The 20,468-nt window shown below is 35.8% G+C and overlaps 1 protein-coding gene and 1 long non-coding RNA gene across 7 annotated transcripts in view; one reads left to right on the forward strand and one right to left on the reverse strand.

Moving 5' to 3' along the window:
* The window catches only part of LOC110679629, a 427,025-nt gene that overhangs the window by 88,545 nt on the left and 318,012 nt on the right, over window positions 1–20,468 (reverse strand). The window contains exon 3 of one of the 2 annotated variants that reach the window (XR_002502656.1): window positions 19,689–19,770. The exons of the other annotated variant lie outside the window; for it this stretch is intronic. This is a non-coding gene — a long non-coding RNA (uncharacterized LOC110679629). The remainder of the gene's footprint in view (window positions 1–19,688; window positions 19,771–20,468) is intronic. 2 annotated transcript variants of the gene reach the window in all.
* Window positions 1–20,468, forward strand: part of LOC5563957 (glucose dehydrogenase [FAD, quinone]) — an 81,352-nt gene that overhangs the window by 23,015 nt on the left and 37,869 nt on the right. The gene's annotated exons all lie outside the window — the stretch shown is intronic.

Genomic DNA, 20,468 nt, shown 5'->3' on the forward strand with positions numbered 1-20,468 from the left:
GAGTCACGTCGTACCGTTTCAATGGAAGACTTTAAGACATTTGGTCGAAAGACATTTCGTCGAATGACGTTTGGTCGAATGACATTTGGTCGAAAGTACATTCGGTCGAAGGGACATTTGGTCGAATGGCTCTAGAACTTTTTTTTTCTAAAAAATATTTTGTAATGATTGATTGTGAAATCGTTTGGTTCTACAGATATAGAACCGAACTAGAATTTTAGCACAATGGATAATCTTATGTTTATTTTGGGCAAATACATTTCTCAGCGGCAGTCAATAACGAATCTAACTACATGATAATTATTATCTGCGCCCTACAACGTGGTTAGTACAGTGCTGTTCTGAATAATAGCAGCGCATGTCGATTTTCATACAAAATGCTCAACTTTGACATGCTGTAGTTTTGTTCCCTTTCAAGCAATCGAGTTGAAATTTTGTCCACAGAACTACAAATATGCCCAATTTTGTAAACACAACATTTCAAAATTTTCTAAGCCCCTGCCGGAAAGTGAGATACTAGGTGAAATTGTTCGAAAAAATAGCAGTTTTAAAAATTTGAATTTCGGCTTGACATTAAAGTTTTAAATTGTATATCACTTACCATTGGAACAATCTCCTCCTACTTATCAAACCTACACCTAAACCGAAAATGTTTAAAATATTTGTAGAAGAAAAATTTTAAAAAGAAAAACTGCTATTTTTTCGAAAAATTTCACCTAGTGTCTCACTTTTCGGCAGGGACTCAGAAAAAACTGAAATTTTGTGTTTACAAAATTGATCACATTTGTAGTTCTGTGGAGAAAATTTCAGCTCGATTGCTTGAAAGGGAACAAAACTACAGCATGTCAAAGTTGAGCATTTTGTATGAAAATCGACATGCGCTGCTATTATTCAGAACAGCACTGTATATGTACTAATGTCTATATAGGATGAATTTTTCTTGTAAATGTTTTTATTCCACACTTTATTTTTGAATAGGAAGACGGAAAGAAGATCTAGATAATTGTGTCTATTTATTGCTCAACGTTGGAAACGTAATGATTTGTTAAATTTATTATTCTTTCAAAACATCATCACTTTTTGGGGAAAATCCTCCTCAATATTTACTCTGGTCATCAATTGGAATTTAAAACATTGTTGAATTTTTTATTCTTTCAAAATGTCATCGTTCTATTATTGTAACCACTATTCGTAATCTTTAAGAGAAAGTTTGAAGAAATGGGTCGCATTTTTTAAGGGATTATCTGCATGAATCCTCAACTGAATTACTGACAGGGATTTCTAAAAGAATTATTGAAGGAATTCATTGAGGAACTCCAGAAAAAATACCTTGTGAAGATAACTCCTTTATCTATTTAGGAGCGGCAAAACAATATTTTGGATATTCATGTGAAAACTCCTGAAAAGGCTTCTGGATAAATGACTCGAAAAATCCTTAAAAAAATAATTTCAACGATTCTTCAACACAAGAACAATAGCTGAAAAAGTTTTCTTTATAGAGACCAAATGCAAATGCTTTTGATTTTTACATTTTCAAAGGTAATCATGAATGAATTACTGATAACCTTGTAAAGCATTCCCTGGAAAGTTCCTATATCAAATTAGTTTGAATGAAAATTCCTAGAAACTTTTTGAAATATATTTGCATAAATCTCATAAATATTTGCTATTATTCCTACAGTATTTTTTTTTGTTGAAAGAAATGAATACAGCCTTGAAAAACACTGACAGCAATTAAATTGCTAGAAAAATGTTTTGGAAATGTTTTATTACAATTTCTTTAGCAAGTTCGTTAGAAATTACTGGATTAATTGCAAAAATGAATTCTTTTTAGGATCTTGGACACAGTTTCTTGCAGTATTTTGGAGTAATGGAGATGAGAACCAGAGGGCATAAGGGAACTATCGACAAAAAATCTTGAAAAAAATCTTATGTGTCTCAAGCATTAAATTATGTGTCTCTAGTATATTTAGAATTGCTGAATCCGATACTTTCTCAGAAATGTTATAGGACATAGGAACTTAATTTTAATTTGAGATATAATTTGGTTGAAATTGCGCGGATCAATCCTATTTTTCGATATTTTTACATTTTCCATACAAGAATCTTCGTTTCTCATATAGAGCAAAGTACAATTCCGAAAAACGGAGTAACTTTGAATTTTGAATCTGATTATTCCTGCATTCTGTAATAAAGCTTTTAATTTTTTTATTTTTATATCAAGTACTGGCATCTTAGTTATTGATTGTAGATGAAATTTTATATGACGATCTATTTAGAATATACCTATAATTTTTCATATAATTGGAAGTCGATTTTCGGTTTTAGGGTAACTTTGAAAGTGGTAACTTTGACAACTAACCTATTGTTTCACATCACTGCAGTAGGGACAGGATTGGAGCATGGTATTAGAGAACGAGGATTAAGTTTTATGCATCACAGCACAGAAAGTATAGGAAAAAATCACCCACAAAAAGTTTTAGTTTAAGCTGGCAAACTTGCATACAAGTTGGCTGAAATAGTCAAATTTTACAATTTCAACAGCCAATTTCAAAACCTAGACATGCTATCATATTTTTGAAAACGGCAATGAATTTACCAACCCTCAATTAAGTAAAGAGCGGTATTTTGGTGCTTGAGACAGAAACGTGTTCCACAGTGTAACTGTTACTGAAACGTTAAAATTCTGTTGAATCCTTGAAGAAAATTTTGAAACAACAATCACAAAATTCTTAAAGAAAGTAAAAAAAAACTAGCTAGATGTATCTCTGTGGTAATCTCCAATATAAATGCTGAAAGATAAACCTGCTTCAAAACACAGAAGATCTATAACCATTAGTGCGGAACTACTTGGGCACTTCATTGATTCACTTTGGCATGGGGGGTTTTTCTTAGCCTAATTGTCTGAAACCTTGCAGTAAGAAGCGCTTCATAGAAATTCCTAAAAAAATCATCTAGGAATCCCTGAAAAAAAAAACAATGAAATTAGATCGAAACATGTTTGGTAGGTACTTTTATCAAGTGTCCAACGATAATGAACATATGTTTATCAAATAAAATAAAGCATAAATGGCTCAATATGAACTCGCGTCAAGTTGTTAACCCACACAGAAACAGTTCAGAAATGTAAATTGATATATCTATCTCTAGTTAAATTTATAATATACATAACCAACATCGCCAGGATGTTGAAGGGCGCACTTCCAAAAGACGAATTGAAAACAGCCGCTTGAGTTGTTTGACTCAGAAAACCCCACATAGATAAAGATGTTATCACACCGCGACATTCCAAATGGTGTATATATGTGCAGCAACACGAGCATCGAATTCACCATTACTCAACACGCTGTCTGGTCAAATGTAACACCCAAACGGCGATGGCGTGGAGATTTACCTTTATTTACCCATCCGAAATCAAAGACTCAATCGAACCGAAAGTCACGTATCTCGCAGAAACATTCGCACCGGATAAACAGACAGTCGCTCGCTGGCGCTGTACGGACTTAGCGTTATGCAACAACAACCGGAGCCCATTTGGCGCAGACTACAGCAGGGGCAGCCTTCCGTCAAGTCGATAATTATCTCTCCTTCACTCTCGTTTTCGAAATGCTGTAACTATCGTGCGCGCAGGAAACCTGCAGAGGCCGACGGTGAAGCGAATGCTCTCGAATAAATTACCACCTATAAAAGTGGTCTTTGAAAGGGCAAAAAATGACAAAAGGCAGAAGCAAATGCCTAAGTCATATTGAACTTAATCTGGGGAAAACCAACAATTTCATCGATAGATGATTTACAACGAAAACGTTGGTTAATTTATCTTCAGATAGCCAATACTGAGATTTAAATCAAAATATACATGACCATCCAGGGCCGCATTTACTAATGAGCGGAGCCACAGATTTGTGGAGGCTTTTTCCCCAGAAAACTTTTTTGATTGTATTAAATGAACTAAGAGTTAATTCTTCTAGAGTAGAAGCACCGGTTTTGGGTAACCTAAAAGAAAATGTTTTTGAAAAATATATAGAAAACCCTTTTTATAATACAAATATCAAACGCAAGCTTTCAATCTAACTGAGCTGCAACCAGGAGTAACCTGGCCAGATTACATACACCTAATTGAAATTATAAGAAAAATAAACTCGAATTTCTTAAGCACTCGTCGTATTTATTCAACTCGGCAAGCCTCGCTGGATAAATGTAAGACTCGTTCTGAAAAATCTACATTTTACCACTTGCAGACGTGATTTGTTGGAGCCCCTAAGTTACGACCCTGCCACCAACAAAAAAAAAAACTAATTGCTCATCATAGAAAAATTTATTGCAAATCATCGCACCTGAGCTTACATAGAGCGCGAAATTCCCGAACGTGAACGAAAGTGAAAAGCTCTGCTTGTTAGCCGGTTCTTTCTTTTGCACATGTTGCTCGTCGGCGGCGTGCACTCAGTCTACGTATTTCCTTTTCAGATTTTCAGCGCAGCGGCCCGCGGATGGTCTGGCCGACCGACAGAGCCATCCACCGACCGTCTCGTGAGCTACTTATTCGCGTGGCATAAAACGACCACTAACGATAGATAGATTGATGGTTTCCGCGGTGTTGAATTGTTAATATTTGCAAGCAAACGTCGGCGTAAGTGACGTGGGGCTTTGTTTGGTTGGCAATTTTTTGAAATAATACTGTCGAAAGTTATCAAGCTTTAAATCAGATCAGTGGGTCATAAATATTAGATTGTAAACACGTTGTGCGAGGTAGCGTTGACAACGACCTTCCCTACGAACAAGATCTGAGAGTTCTTCATATGTATTCGTATAACTTCTTCTTTGCCTTCTCTATTACTCTACAGTGAGAGGCAAAATAAAGTGCCCACCTTACCAGTTTTCGAATTTCTCTCATTGATTTGGTTCAAATTAAAGTTAACACACCTAAATCTTTTGTGATATTTTATTTTTGATGTTCTTTTAAAGTTGCACTTACGAAATTTTGATTAAAAAAAGAATTTTACTTAAAGAAAAAGAAAATCAATTTGTATTGAAAAAAAAGTAGTGACAAAAATAAGTGCCCACTTCCTTCTTGGCCCCAGAAAAGATGATTTAAGAAAAATAAAAAGCAATTTAATAGTTAATGTGTCCTCCTTTGGCCTTAAGGACTTGCTGGAGGCTCTTCGGCATGCTTTTCACCAGGTTTTGTAGGTGTTGTGGATCTAGTTCTTCCCAGGCGCGCTCCAAGGCTTCAAAATAATTATTTTTGTTGGTAACACCAGTTTTTTCAACCCTAGCATCGAGAATCGCCCACAAATTCTCGATGGGGTTGAGGTCTGGGCTTTGTGGAGGCCATTCCAGCGGTTTAATCCGACAAGACCGGAAGAAAGACTTGGTCTTCTTTCCAGTATGCTTCGGGTCGTTGTTCTAGAGAAATATGAATTTCTCTTCAAGGCCCGTCTGGATCAGCGAAACCTCCAGATTTTCCAGCAAGATGTTAATGTAGGAATCTGCCGTCATTATTCCGTCGATTTTCACGACGCTTCCTACTCCACTCCATGAAAAACACCCCCAGACCATCACATTTCATCACATCACACTTCCATGCGTCACCGTTCCTTGGATGTGGCGCTCCTGAAGCTCGAGCTGTCTAACCGAGAGCGGCGGGCTCGTGTGTGATGCAGAGCACCACATCCAAGGAACGGTGAAGCATGGAGGAGGAAATGTGATGGTCTGGGGGTGTTTTTCATGGAGTGGAGTAGAAAACCTCGTGAAAATCGACGGAATAATGATGGCAGATTCCTACATTAACATCTTGCTGGAAAATCTGGAGGTTTCGCTGATCCAGACGGGCCTTGAGAGAAATTCATATGTCTCTAGAACAACGACCCGAAGCATACTGCCAAGAAGACCAAGTCTTTCTTTCGGTCTTGTCGGATTAATTCGCTGGAATGGCCTCCACAAAGCTCAGACCTCAACCCCATCAAGAATTTGTGGGCGACTCTCGATGCCAGGGTTGGCAAAACTGGTGTTACCAACAAAAATAATTATTTTGAGGCCTTGGAGCGCGCCTGGGAAGAACTAGAACCACAACACCTACAAAACCTGGTGAAAAGCATGCCAAAGTGCCTCCAGGAAGTCCTTAAGGACAAAGGAGGACACATTAACTATTAAATTGCTTTTTATTTTTCTTAAATCATCTTTTCTGGGGCCAAGAAGGAAGTGGGCACTTATTTTTGTCACTACTTTTTTTTCAATACAAATTGATTTTCTTTTTCTTTAAGTAAAATTCTTTTTTTTATCAAAATTTCGTAAGTGCAACTTTAAAAGAACATCAAAAATAAAATATCACAAAAGATTTAGGTGTGTTAACTTTAATTTGAACCAAATCAATGAGAGAAATTCGAAAACTGGTAAGGTGGGCACTTTATTTTGCCTCTCACTGTACGTCCTCAATGGTACATGGTCTATCTCTGATGTGGAGTATTATAAGGTGCGGTTGAAGCATTAATCAGTATTTGGGATAACTTCAGTTTTGAAGTGATGGTTGTGCAATGCTAACTTCGGCGAACCGAAAGTTCAAGAAGTTGTCATAGGTGACGTCATGTCTATTAAGTTGCGAACAACATTTTTAGCAGGCTTGTCGTCACCATCGGCTGGTCGTTTTGTTTACATATTTTTCGAGACTAATTCAAGCAAACACATACTAAGAATAGTACCTCTCCTATACACATTGGTGTTCTCATGTGCCTATCCATAATCATTGGCACTTCAGTGGATGTACTATTGTGTATTGACGACACAAGTGGATAACAAGAAACAATAAATGTGAGGAACATGATCAGTTTGTATACAATGGCTATGTGTCAGCAGGAATGGATCACGGAACTCGGAGAAAGAAAGACCGTCTCATTCGTAATATGTAGATTTGGACGACCAGGTAACATGGAGAAATTGACTTCTTTTTCGAAACTGTCTGCTTAGATTCGGACACGTAGAGTCGGGCATTGCCCAAATATATCCGAAATCGCAGAACCGACCTTGGCATCTGCCTGGTTAGCATCAGTTCAAGAGGTCTTCCGCCACCGAGGAAATCGTTGTCGGAATATGATAGATCCATTTACGGAGACTATACTGCGTATAACCGGCTCGAGTGGTCGGAGTGCCAAAAAACCGGAAGCCATGGCCCACTCATAATGACTGGACCGACTGTGACATTACACCGGCGAACACATGAGCGTCCAGTAGAAGCTGCACAGGACTACGGCGAGATGCAGGACTAAAACGGAACACGTTGTCGCACCAAAAACTGTACAAAGTCTCGGTGAGATTTGAACGCAAATGGGTAAACCGAGTTGTCTTACAGACACCGTAGAAATTTTAGAATGAGCAGCATTTTTGACGATATTGAAGTAGAAGTATTGCTAGAAACTACGATAGACGAAGTGCAACTACGATAGACGAAGTGCATTCCCCGAAAAGTTCCAGGAAAGATCGAGGCATAGGATCAGTAGAGAATCAGTAGAGTAGTTTTTAGTGGTTAAGCACGCTTCTCGTGACTCGCACACTATGCCAACATACTACACACGCCGCTTTTCTCGTACTATAGCACAAAAACACAAACGCTGATCTCAACAATCGTAGTTCGAGTAATTTTATTTCCTTTTTTTAACTTTGTCTTCCGTTTGTGTTGCAAATGGGCTTCGCCTCCTGCGCTTTTGACTCGGCTGGTGATCGAAAGGCTACCTCTTTTGCTTCATTTGCAGAAGATCATAGGTTCAATCCCAGGCCCGTCCCTTTCCTTGTACTTTATAGTTGTATCTGTCATTTGCTTCTATCTTCCACTGTTTATCTATCACACTTAAACTATTGATTCTAGCAACGCTGTAATGGAAAAGAATCCGTTTCCTACGCTTCAATTATTCCTTCATTATAGCACGCCTTTCCTTACGCCTGATACATAGACAGTTTGCTAAGCAAAAAGCTTCTGCCATGCCTTTCCCCAAGCCATACAATCCCGTATGAGCTGGCAGATGCAGTCGGACTCCACGGTCTACAGTGGGCCAGTATAAGTTCAACATCGATTCCTCCCACTTCCCATCATTGGTCTGCATTTTGACGTGGCAGGCGCCATTGTTGTCTAAAAATAGAAGATCACCAGCACTTACACACTGAGGGTAATCTGGATGGTAGCTTGTGTAAGAGCAGCTGATCTGGCGATACTTGAGTAGCAACCAAGGGCGGCCAGTCAAGCGCAAGCTCAAAATAGGGTCCATGTCTTGCGCTTTTTGAGAAAGAAATTTATGAGAATTATTTTCCATGATTTTTACAATAAAATTATCCTATTAAGGCTGTTGTAACTTGCTGAGAAACAATTGGTGTTGGCAAAAGGAACTCTCAGTCTTCTTCTAACTGTAGAAGTGCTCATAGGAACACTAGGATTTTAGAAATAGTCTCTGTTTCAGTGGGGACGTAATGCCAAATAGAAGAAATCATATGGCTTTATACGGTTTTTTGATCGACCGATACTGACATAAGGATGTATGGTGTAGCGGGAGGTGACGTGAGAGCAATCCCCACGGATTTTCCGTTACCGGATTTATGAACAAAAAGTTATATTGCAATTTTAGGGAAAACTTTGCTCTGTTAAATCATCAGTAGGCTTCAACGTTACATTGGATACCGTCTTGATGATTGTTGTTAGTTGCTATTTTTCATAGCGTTTTCTCTTTGCTTCAATGATAGAATGATTTTACAGCCAGTGATAGAACTTTGACAGCTGCGGTAGAACTGGAAAATTTTCTTAACTACCGTACGACCCAATTAATATACCGGTGCTGTTAGATGTTCCAGAATGTACTTGAACGTTTTCATCCTGACTATGAAGTCCCGACAAAGATTGACGTTGAGTGAAGATTTTGCTTAACTAGTTCGTCGACGACTTTGAAGGCTACCCCAAATCAACGCGATTACGGCGACAGCGACAAACAATCGCCGCGATTTCGCTGTTGTGTCGCTGCAAGCACTGTTGTATGGAACCATCTAGATCGACGCGAATAAAATCGTTGCGAAATAGCGTCACTGCGATTTAGACACGCTCATAAAACTCTACATGCAGCGAAATGGCGGCGCTTGGTTGTCGCCGCAAAAAAAAAACGCTTTGATTAAGGGGAGCCTTAACTGTTCGTATGTGAAACGTTCCCCATGTCTACCAACAGAATGGCTCACACAAGCAGGAAGTTCCATTTCTACTGTCCACATCCTCAGAATTGTTGTTTGGAATAACATTTTACGTACAAACCTAAGCACCGGATGTTCGCGTCCCTGATGTGGCACTCGATACCAAATCTACCGGCACAGAAGCCGGAATGCTTTCAATCTTTTTGTTATTTGCTTGCCTATGACAAGTAAAAAACGGAATCTTGTTTGACTATAATGTTCGTTTTTATGAAATAAGTTCATTATTGAGGGATCCTGTTTCATGATTTCTTGATATAACTTGCTACTTTTCATCAGAAAAATCGGAATCATGAGTGACAGGCATCTAAATTCATGAATAGTGTTTATGTTTTCATGATTCCAGATCCTGCGTCATGTTTTCATGACCGAAATTGCCACTTTCCATATCAAAAACGAGAATCGTGAATGACGGGTGACGAAATCCTTGAATAGTGCTTATGTTTTCATGAACTTCTTTCATGGTTCATAGTTGATACTTTGAAAATTGAAAACGTAACGTACAGCTGGCACTATAGTAAAATGATTCATGATTTCATGACTTTTTGTCATGGTGTATGTTCATAACATATAAATACACTTTTCTCTCGAAATCATGACTCGTGTTTCTTGTTTAGAGTGCAAATCAAAGTTGGGCAACCTCCAAAGGATGTACCTGAAAAAGTAGTTTTTTGTTCTGATTGATCAACAAAGCAAGAAAAACAAGGTCTGTGTATCATGATTGTCTTGAATCAAACACAGCTTGTTTTTATGGATTTCTTATCGAAATTCAGCTAAACCATCCCATAGACAAAAAGACTGTAGGTTGGTCTTCAAGCGGGTTCCGTAAAACGAATTTTGCAGCGGTAATATCAGGGAGATCATTCATTTCCATCGTTTGAAAAGCAATATCTTTTGGAAAATCCTAATGCTGGTAGATCGACATCTAAAAAATACGAGTGAAGGAAAAGGTGAGCAAGTACCAAAGGAGACTTTACTGCATCGTAGTTTTGCGCTATTATAGTTATCCTTTACATAATGAATTCACCCTTCTTTTTGAAATAGGCTGTTCTTCAGAGCATTGCATTGTATCTGTGTGAATCTCACAAAAATTGAAGGACAAAGCCAAGCGAAACATAGTAAAATATGTAAGAATGATTTGCTGAATCGTTAGCTCCTTTTTTATCTCCTAATATTTGAAAATTACCGTAATTCGGGGTCTCTTCAGGATATTTCTCAATTCAATACCCTGATAGCCCCACATGTTTTTCCTCTTCTAGAAATCCATCTACGATTGATTTGGTCTTAACCGACTCTAGTCATCTTTGTAGCCAACTGATTACTCATGCTGATTTTGATTCTGATCATGTCCCTGTTACATTTCAAATATCCCAAGAAGCGATTCTCAATCCTATCAGCTCCACTTTCAATTATTTACGAGCCGACTGGAATATATATAAAACGTATGTTGACTCCAATCTTGATGTTAACAATTCTTTAGAAACTAAACTTGATATTGACAATGCTCTTGAAACTTTAACAAATTCCATTGTTGAAGCCCGGAGCATTGCAATTCCAAAATGTGAAGTAAAATTTGAATCCGTGATTGTAGACGATGATCTTAAACTCTTGATCCGTCTTAAAAACGTGAGGAGAAGGCAATTTCAACGCACTCGCGATCCTGCTATGAAAATTATATGGCAGGATTTGCAGAAAGAAATCAAGAAACGTTTTGCTCAATTAAGAAACAAAAATTTTGAAAATAAAATTTCTCAATTGGACCCTGGCTCTAAGCCCTTTTGGAAATTATCGAAAATCTTGAAAAAACCTCAGAAACCAATACCGGCATTGAAAGAGGAAAACAAATTATTACTAACTAATTGCGAAAAAGCTCAAAAACTTGCTATGCAGTTTGAAAGTGCGCACAATTTTAATTTAGGACTTACTAGTCCAATTGAAAATGAAGTTACTCAGGAGGTCGAAAATATTCTCAATCAAGAAAACGTTTTCGAAAATGCCTGGGAGACTGATTTGGAAGAAGTGAGAACTATTATTAAAAAATTCAAAAACATGAAAGCTCCTGGCGATGATGGAATTTTCTACATCCTCATCAAGAAACTTCCAGAAAGTAGCTTATCATTTTTAGTTGATATATTTAACAAATGTTTTCAATTAGCATATTTTCCTGCCAAATGGAAAAATGCTAAGGTTGTTCCAATTTTAAAACCAGACAAAAATCCTGCAGAAGCTTCTAGCTATCGTCCAATCAGTTTGCTTTCCTCCATCAGTAAACTTTTTGAAAAGGTTATTTTGAACAGAATGATGGCCCACATCAACGAAAATTCAATTTTTGCCAATGAACAGTTCGGATTCCGCCATGGACATTCGACCACTCATCAACTTTTACGTGTAACAAATTTGATCCGTTCCAACAAATCTGAAGGCTATTCTACTGGTCTTGTTCTTCTAGACATAGAAAAAGCATTCGACAGTGTTTGGCATGAAGGTTTGATTGTAAAATTAAAAAACTTTAATTTTCCAACATACATTGTTAGAATAATTCAAAGTTATCTGTCAAATCGTACACTTCAGGTTAATTATCAGAACTCCAGATCTGAAAGACTTCCTGTAAGAGCTGGTGTTCCTCAAGGCAGCATTTTGGGACCAATATTATACAATATTTTCACATCTGACTTACCTGAGCTACCTCAGGGATGTCAAAAATCTTTGTTTGCGGATGACACAGGCCTCTCCGCCAAAGGACGAAGCCTGCGTGTCATCTGTAGTCGATTGCAAAAAAGTTTGGATATATTTTCTTCATACTTGCAAAAATGGAAGATTTCTCCTAATGCTTCCAAAACTCAACTAATAATATTCCCACATAAACCAAAAGCTCTTTATTTGAAACCTTCAAGTAGACATGTTGTCACGATGAGAGGGGTTCCAATAAATTGGTCAGATGAAGTTAAGTATCTAGGGCTCATGCTAGATAAGAATTTAACTTTCAAAAATCACATTGAGGGCATTCAAGCCAAATGTAATAAATATGTAAAATGTCTCTATCCCCTTATTAATAGAAAATCAAAACTTTGTCTTAAGAACAAGCTGTTGATATTCAAACAAATTTTCAGGCCAGCCATGTTGTATGCTGTACCAATATGGACTAGCTGTTGTAATACCAGGAAGAAAGCTCTGCAGAGAATTCAAAATAAAATTTTGAAAATGATTCTGAGGCTTCCTCCCTGGTATAGTACCAATGCGTTACATAGAATATCCAATGTTGAAACATTGGAACAAATGTCAAATACAATCATTAATAATTTCAGGCAAAAATCGTTACAATCTTCTATTGCCACGATTAATGCGTTATATGTTTAGGTTAAGTTAGGTTAAGTATATTAAAAACGTTTTTTTTTCTCTTATAAGCAGGTGAAATCAACTCACCTGTAAAAAAACTGAACTGCTACGGCAAATGAAATGTAATATGTTGTTAACAAAATGTTAATTAAATCTTAAATTTGTTTTACCAAATTAGGATGATAGTGTTGTCAAATAACACAGAACACCTAGATATAAGAAATGAATGTAATGTTTGGAATGATACTAATAAAGAAATTATAAAAAAAAAAAAAAAAAAACCGTAATTCGGGGTGTAGTTGATCAGTGGGGTGAAGTTGATCATTCCCGTACCCACTTGTTTAGTCTGCCAGTAGATTTCAATTTTCAAAATTTCTGTGATGTCGCATTGTCTGATAGCTGCTCTCGATGTTCCTTAATTTGAATTGACATTGGAGATAATTATACTATGAAAAAACAGAATTTTCAGGAAATGTTTTATGAACTGTTGAAGGGTTCTTCTTCAAACATTCGAGTTTTACCGAGCCCATATAAATACATCATTCAAATAAACTGTTTCATAAATTCCAGACTTCTTTTCTGAACCCAGTTTCGAATTTGAATTGAGTATAAAAAATCATTTCCGAAGATAAAATATGTTCTTTTCGTGTGCAAGTCGTCAATTTCAAAGAAAATTGCCTACATTTAGGCGTTTAATGTGTTTTATTCTTTATTTCATAAACTTCAATTCCAAAATTTATCGATTTATCAACAAGTTGTAAGATTTTCGAGACTTGATTCGAATTCAGTGACCCCATATTTAGTAAAAAGCATGTCTTTTTACTTTTGGAAACCTATCACAGTGTATGATCAACTTCACCCCGGAATCAAAATATTCACTTTTCGATTACTAAAAATTATTTTTGTTATTATAACAGCATTTGGTAAAAATTCCCTCTACATAATTTGATGAACATTCATCCAGTACTGGTTTTAAAAATATTTGGATGATAATACATGCATCCCACCAGATCTTATTGACTATAACCGCTCAAAAGTGATCAACTTCACCCCATTTTACGGTACATTGTTAAGCCAAACTCGTTTAATGATAATAAGGAACCGAAAAATTATCTCCTCACCTTCCAATCAGAATTAATCTAAAAATATTATGCATTATTATGTTAGGGGTAGTGACCCATTTGGAGTTGTGGCATTCGGGGTAATGACCCATTCGAGGGAATGGCTTTCGGGGTAATGGCATTTGGGGTATAATTACAAAATCCTCAAACAAAGTCTATTTTTGCTTCGATGAAATATTGTGTTGATTTATTTTGTTGTTACCTTCAACTAATTCAATTCGCATATCAACTGAAACAGAGTTTTAATTTCTGATCACTGTCTTGATATCAAATATACAGTTAGAAGTAGTACATAAATTACTTAATGTCAAAAGCAATCATTTTTAAAGCAATTGAAGCGCTCCAAAAACGTTTCAGTTGTTTATTCCTTATCAGATCGATAGCACTGTTCGATTGTATCTTCTACAGATGTCAAAATCTGTTGCCGAATTCCCCTAATCTAAACATCCATCTTGCTACGCCAACGCGCTGCAGCTGCTGGCTGTACAAGGAACTCGGCGTTGATTGGTACGCGGTGGTAAGCGGTTCGTTTTGTTGCACTATCGCGATAACGATTTTACCTCCACCAAAATGCCAGCACTCACATATAGCGTCGTCGTTGTCGTCATCGCACAATGGTCGGGCTTCATACGAAAAGGCGGTGAAAACTACTAAAAAAATGATTTTGAGATCCTACATTTTCATTCAGCTAGCTTCTCAAAGTCCTTGATTAAACTAAGGTAAATAATTCAAATTTTATGAATGAAAAATCTCAACAATGTTATGCACTATCTGAATGCTTATGGTTAAACACTTTTATCGAGAATGAGGATGAAAAACAATATTTGGTTGAAGTTTTAGTAATATTTAGTGCTAAACTTTATTAATTATGATAATTTTTAACTTTAAAACTCTTGTCACGTTAGTCACCGCTATTTTGAATAATAACCATCTAAAATCATCCTTTGATCGGATAAAAAAGGTTTTTTTTGCAGAAATTTGCTGGTTTTAAACTTAAATCTATTTAAAAATTCAACAATTTTTCATATATTTCAACGATATTTGGTATATAAAACGATCTAAATATATTTATCTTCTCTTAATACACATTTTGATCAAACTAGATAAAATAAAAGCAAAATTTGTGATTTTAATCAAATTTGATATCATTTTTTATGTCGTCTTTTTAGCATAACGTGGTCCCTGGCACAGAGCCTGCTTCTCAGCTTAGTGTTCTTATGAACACTTCCACAGTTATTAACTGAGAGCTTTCTTTGTCAAACTTGCCATTTCCGCATTCGTATATTGTGTGGCATGTACGATTATACTTTATGCCCCGGGAAGTCAAAGAAATTTCCATTACGAAAATATCCATGACCGACCGGGAATCTAACCCTGACACCTTCAGCATGGCTGTGCTTTGTAGACGCGGACTCTAACCACTCGTCTAAGGAAGGTCCCAACATTTTTTATATAAACAATGTATTTATTTCCACGGTTTACGTTTTATGTTAATATCTCATCTGAAACAATAAAAACACCAAATATTAAATTGCGACTGTATATTGCTTTGATAAAGGTGATAAAGTTAGTTTTGGCCAAACTTTATTTTGTCCGTCCATTGTGCATCGTCACGAAAAACGTCTCGATATGGTACGCGACGGAAAAAAATAAATATAGGAAGAAAAATATACTGGTTTTAACGCCGTTCACTGGCTGGTTCGCCACGACTGCTTTCGAAAGTGAATTTAATGATACCAGGAGTTGGTATGAGTGTGTGTGTGTCAGTCGATTGTGGAAAGGAATTGTTGGAACCCAGAAGAAAATGCCAAAAGGGGGAACTGCCGGAAATTTGTATAAATAATAGACCGGCTGGGGGGAGCTCAATATATAGGGAAATTGAGCAGTAGGTAACAAAGACAATTGGCAATTAGCGGAACGTTTGGCTCGCGTGGTCATTTAATGAAGAAGTATGAGCAGAAAACAGCAGCATTGGAATTGATTCAGATGGAAGTTGGAAGAAAAACATAAATGGATTTTAATTGTTTTGTCTTCCTCTTAGGTTGGATAATCTGGTGAGTTAAATTTTGAATGGGATAAAATATTATTTTCAAGAAATTATGACCATTCCTCGATTTTTGACCTGAAAAAAGTATTTTTTCACCCTTTAAGTCATTCCATACCCTGCCCCGTCTTCAGACGCATATCAATTTAAATTTATCGTAACTGAGAAGTCATAATGATATTATTTTTGCTAATACAACCAGTTTTTCCTATGCTTCAACTTCTTGGCATTACGTCCGCACTGGGACAGAGCCTGCTTCTCAGCTAAGTATTCTTATGAGCACCTCCACAGTTATTAACTGAGAGCTTTCTTTGTCAAAGTTGCCATTTTTGCATTCGTATATCGTGTGGCAGGTACGATTATACTCTATACCCAGGGAAGTCAAGGAAATTTATATTACGAAAAGATCCTGGACGGACAGTGTAGTAGGCTTTGGTGAATAAATCTAAATTGTAGTAGGCATCGACTTAGACTTATGACTGACAATGACCATTACGTAATAAACTATTGAAAAGAGAACACCTCAATCTTATTATTTCCTGCAGACAGGAAATCGAACCCAGACACCTCCAGCTAAGGAAGGCCGCTTGCTACTTAGGCTATCCTCTGCTACTTAGGAACTATTTGACACATCATTTTGGTATTCACTGTTATATGAGCACTCATTAGATTCATATATAAAAGTTAAGCATTGGATTGATTTGCGCACAGCACAGCATTGAATTATGAAAAATGAATGCGAAATAAGAATAACACCACTTAACGTTCAATTAACCTTCCAGTCGTCGCGTGGTTCGCCACCATCAGAACCACCACGCTGCTGTTGTGTGCGAAAAGCGAGCTTTTTTTACCGGTGTTGTACAAAATACAAAATACTTCGGCCATGTAATTTTTTAAAGTCAGTACACATATCGATGGATTAGACTGCTTCAAAACCAAAAGGTTTGTGAGGCAATAAAGTGCAAACATTATTTAAAAAGTGTAAATTTCGTTTCGCACTAATAAAAAAAATTAAAGCAAATTTATAGAATCAAAATAGATTTAAACAAAAAGTAAACAGTCATACATATTAACCAATTGTATGCCTGTAGATTCAAGCCAATTTAAAATCAAAAAAACAAAAACAACAACAAAATTAGAGATTTTTACTAGTTTAGCCTTTATATCTCTTGAACTTTACTAAAAAGTGTTCATTTCAATTGAATGATATACAGTGATTGATCTTAAAAAAACATTAAAAGTATCTATCACTTATTGCTCTCTGTAACAATCATGATCCTCAGCACATCATGAGAGGCTGTTAATCATCTTCTGCTACAGCTCTGATTTGATCAGGGGGATACGAATTCTGTAAGGCCTACTGATATGGGAATCACAATCATATATTAAAATATAACCTTATGAAAAATAAATTAATTCTAAAATCACATAATGAAATGCATTTGTAACAAATTTGGAATATTCAGACAATCCATGCGGTGAAATACAAATCAAGTGAGCTACAAAAGAAGAGTCTGGTGGCATTATTTTTTCCAAAGTGGTATTTTCGTTATTCATATTTGAAAAAATTATCCATGTTTTCTAAAAGAACCGTAAACACTCGATTTTCGTTACTGTCGAGAATCGATAGTCAGAAAACTAAAATAAGAAAAATCAATGAATTCGCGACTAAAACGTGTTTAGATCACTTTTAGATAGCAAAATATGTTATATTATATATTAACTAATATTAAGATGAAAAGAAAAATATTTTAGAAGGTTAACTCACGTAAAAAAAACCTGTAAACTGCCAAAATTGAACATAATGCTATCTTCCATTTCTTAAATCAAAAACTGATTAATCACGTTAGAAATCATTTAACCCTCTAACATCCAAATTTTTATTTTTTTTTTCCTAAATATAATTTTACGCTTTCTAAAATCGATCTATACACCTTTTAAGCAATGATTTATTTTTATTCGCAAATTTGTAAATTTTGAATTTTACTTTTGAACATCCCTATCATTTCCTATTTTTCCTGGTTACCTATTTTTGACAATTATGAAAATTTAAAGTTTTACAGTAGTTTCAAAAACATGATTTTTTTAACCCTCTAATACCCAACCCCGCCTTTAGACGGGGTACACTTTGGAATTTTGTGTATTTTTTCGTAGCTCGGAAATCAAAAAGATTTTATTTTCGGCTTATACCTTAACTCATAACAAGCATATAAGAAAAGTTTTTTATGACTTTTGAAACTTTTTTGTACTTTTAGAAATTTTTCGAAAAATTGCATTCTTATATAACCTACAAATGCCTGGGCTTCATTTAACGTGTAATATAAAAAATCGTACCTTTTATATTTTTCTACGATTAACCTATCACAAAAGAAGAGCCTGGTGGTATTAAAATCATTTCAAACCTGTTTTTCCGTTAGTTACACGGAAAACAAAATACGCTCCGAAAAAAAAATTAAAAATTTAATATTTTTAAAAATACCGTAACAATTTAAATTTTTATTATTGCCAAAAATCCACAACTAGAAAAGGCTTCAAGAAAAAATGAAAAAAGCTAGGGATGTTCAAAAATAAAAATTATAAAAATCAAAAACAAAAATTCAAAAATTTGCAAATAAAAATAAATAAATGCCCAAAACGTGTTAAGAACGATTTTAGATAACGAAAAATAATACTTTAGTCGAAAATAAAAATTTGGGTATTAGAGGGTTAATTATTTTTCTGAAACATATTTTATTTTCCGTGTAGCTAACGGAAACACAGTTTTAGAGCAAAATTAATACCATCTGGCTTTACTTCTGTGATAGGTTGATAATGGAAAAATATAAAATGTACGCAATTTTAGATCACACATCAAACAAGAACTAAGCATTTGTTGGTTATAAAAAAATAAATTTTTCAACAAATTGCAGAAAAGGCAAAAATGTTTCAGAAGTCACCAAAACCTTCCCTGCCATGTGTGTAATAAGCTAAAGTTGCATTTACCCAAGTTTGGCTTACTGAGCCAAAGTACCCCCATTGGGTAGATGCGACTCTCACTATTTTTGACAACATTCTTGAGGAAGAAAGAGAATATCGAGAGATTTTGGATTGAAAGTTTAATCGATATACTTAATTTTGGATAAAGTAAACTCAAAATTTAGGTAATTTTTTTTCACCGTATACGAATCGCAAAAAGGGAAGAGTGATATTTTGGCTATTGGGAAATAAGTTTAGAGTAGAGTGGGACAAAGTTCAAGTGCACGCTCAAAAAAGAGTTCTGGAAAACGTGAACTGTCAAAAATACACCATGAACTACCACCAACGTTCACATAAACATGATCTAATTCACGGTGTATTTTTGCTTGACGTTGACGAGTTCACGTCTGCTGTTCACGGGATACGACAAATTGAGAACGGTTTTTTTTTCTGTGTGGAGCAAAAATGCCATTTTAAGATTTCAGCTTAATTCAAAACAAATATGAATCAAATGTAGGTATCAAATAGTGAGCAATATAGGAAAAATTAAAATTGAAATGATATTATACTGCTCATAAAAAAATAACTGTGCCATATGGAAAAAGTAGGCATTCAGCAAATAGCGTTTTAAACATAAAGTTTGTACACACATATTTATTTAGCAACAACTCATATAACTCATTTTGCTTCTATTGATCTTCAAAAAATATAAACATGAATACAATTTGCGTTTTGCAGGTGCTATTTGGATTGAAAGTTCTTATATAGACTGTTATGCCTATATTTTTCAACCAACTTCATATTTTTCCACAACATTTTCAAATAGAGTATGATAATTTTTATATGCTTTGTAAGGTACCTATTTGGAAATGGATGTTACGATTAAAAAATTGTTTTGCTTCGAAAATTTATATGGGACATTTCGCTTTTCTGGGCAATAGTGTCTATTTACGGGGATACAGGAGTGATGATCTCGTCCTCACTGATCAACTACTCCCAAAATTCATATATTTACTTACATCGGAACCCCAGTCCATGAGCATCATAATTTCTAGCAATAAGTTGACAAATGGTATGATTTTGTTGGCCTCAATGACGAACCTAAAACACAAAAACAGAAAAATATAGCATTAGCATTCTCTCAAACTGATATGAATGTAAGATTATTAAAATTAAAACATGTTAAACGACCCACACAGAAAAAAAACACGACAGAAACTTTCTTCCGAAAAATGTTGAACACAACCGAAAACAAAATCGAAATCGCCCATTGGCACACATTGGGACGATATTCGAACGTCCCAATTCCGGAAACAGGTTCCCTCGCCAGGGACCTATCCTAACAATCGATGATGACAGCACGAGCAGTCAGCGGGCGTTGGCAAATTGGTCAATGGCAGTCACCTGCTGACGTTGTTAGTATTGTATTGCCCCAAGCAAGCATCGGTTCGCTGCGCTGAAAGCAACAGCACAGACAAACAGACGTAAAACTGGATTTATAGCGCTCAATTCTATTATTAGGTAGTGAGTCAATGGCCTTGGTGCTTGTGTTTGAATTTCATGTTTGCACATTACCACCACCTACTTCCCGGTAGGCCAAACACGATAAATTTAGCATCAGGCTGTAATATTCGCCTGTTTATGTTTGAAATTGATAATTGCTCTAGCTGTTACGTCTGTTTGTCTGTGTCACCAACTTAACCATGAACGATTGAACAATTTTGAAAATAAACGTCTTCATACATAAATAATAAGACGAGGGGTAAAAAAACAACGACGCAAAACAAAGAGAAACCCCT

The sequence above is a fragment of the Aedes aegypti genome, chromosome 3 (genome assembly GCF_002204515.2).
Source record: "Aedes aegypti strain LVP_AGWG chromosome 3, AaegL5.0 Primary Assembly, whole genome shotgun sequence".
Lineage (NCBI taxonomy): Eukaryota > Metazoa > Arthropoda > Insecta > Diptera > Culicidae > Aedes > Aedes aegypti.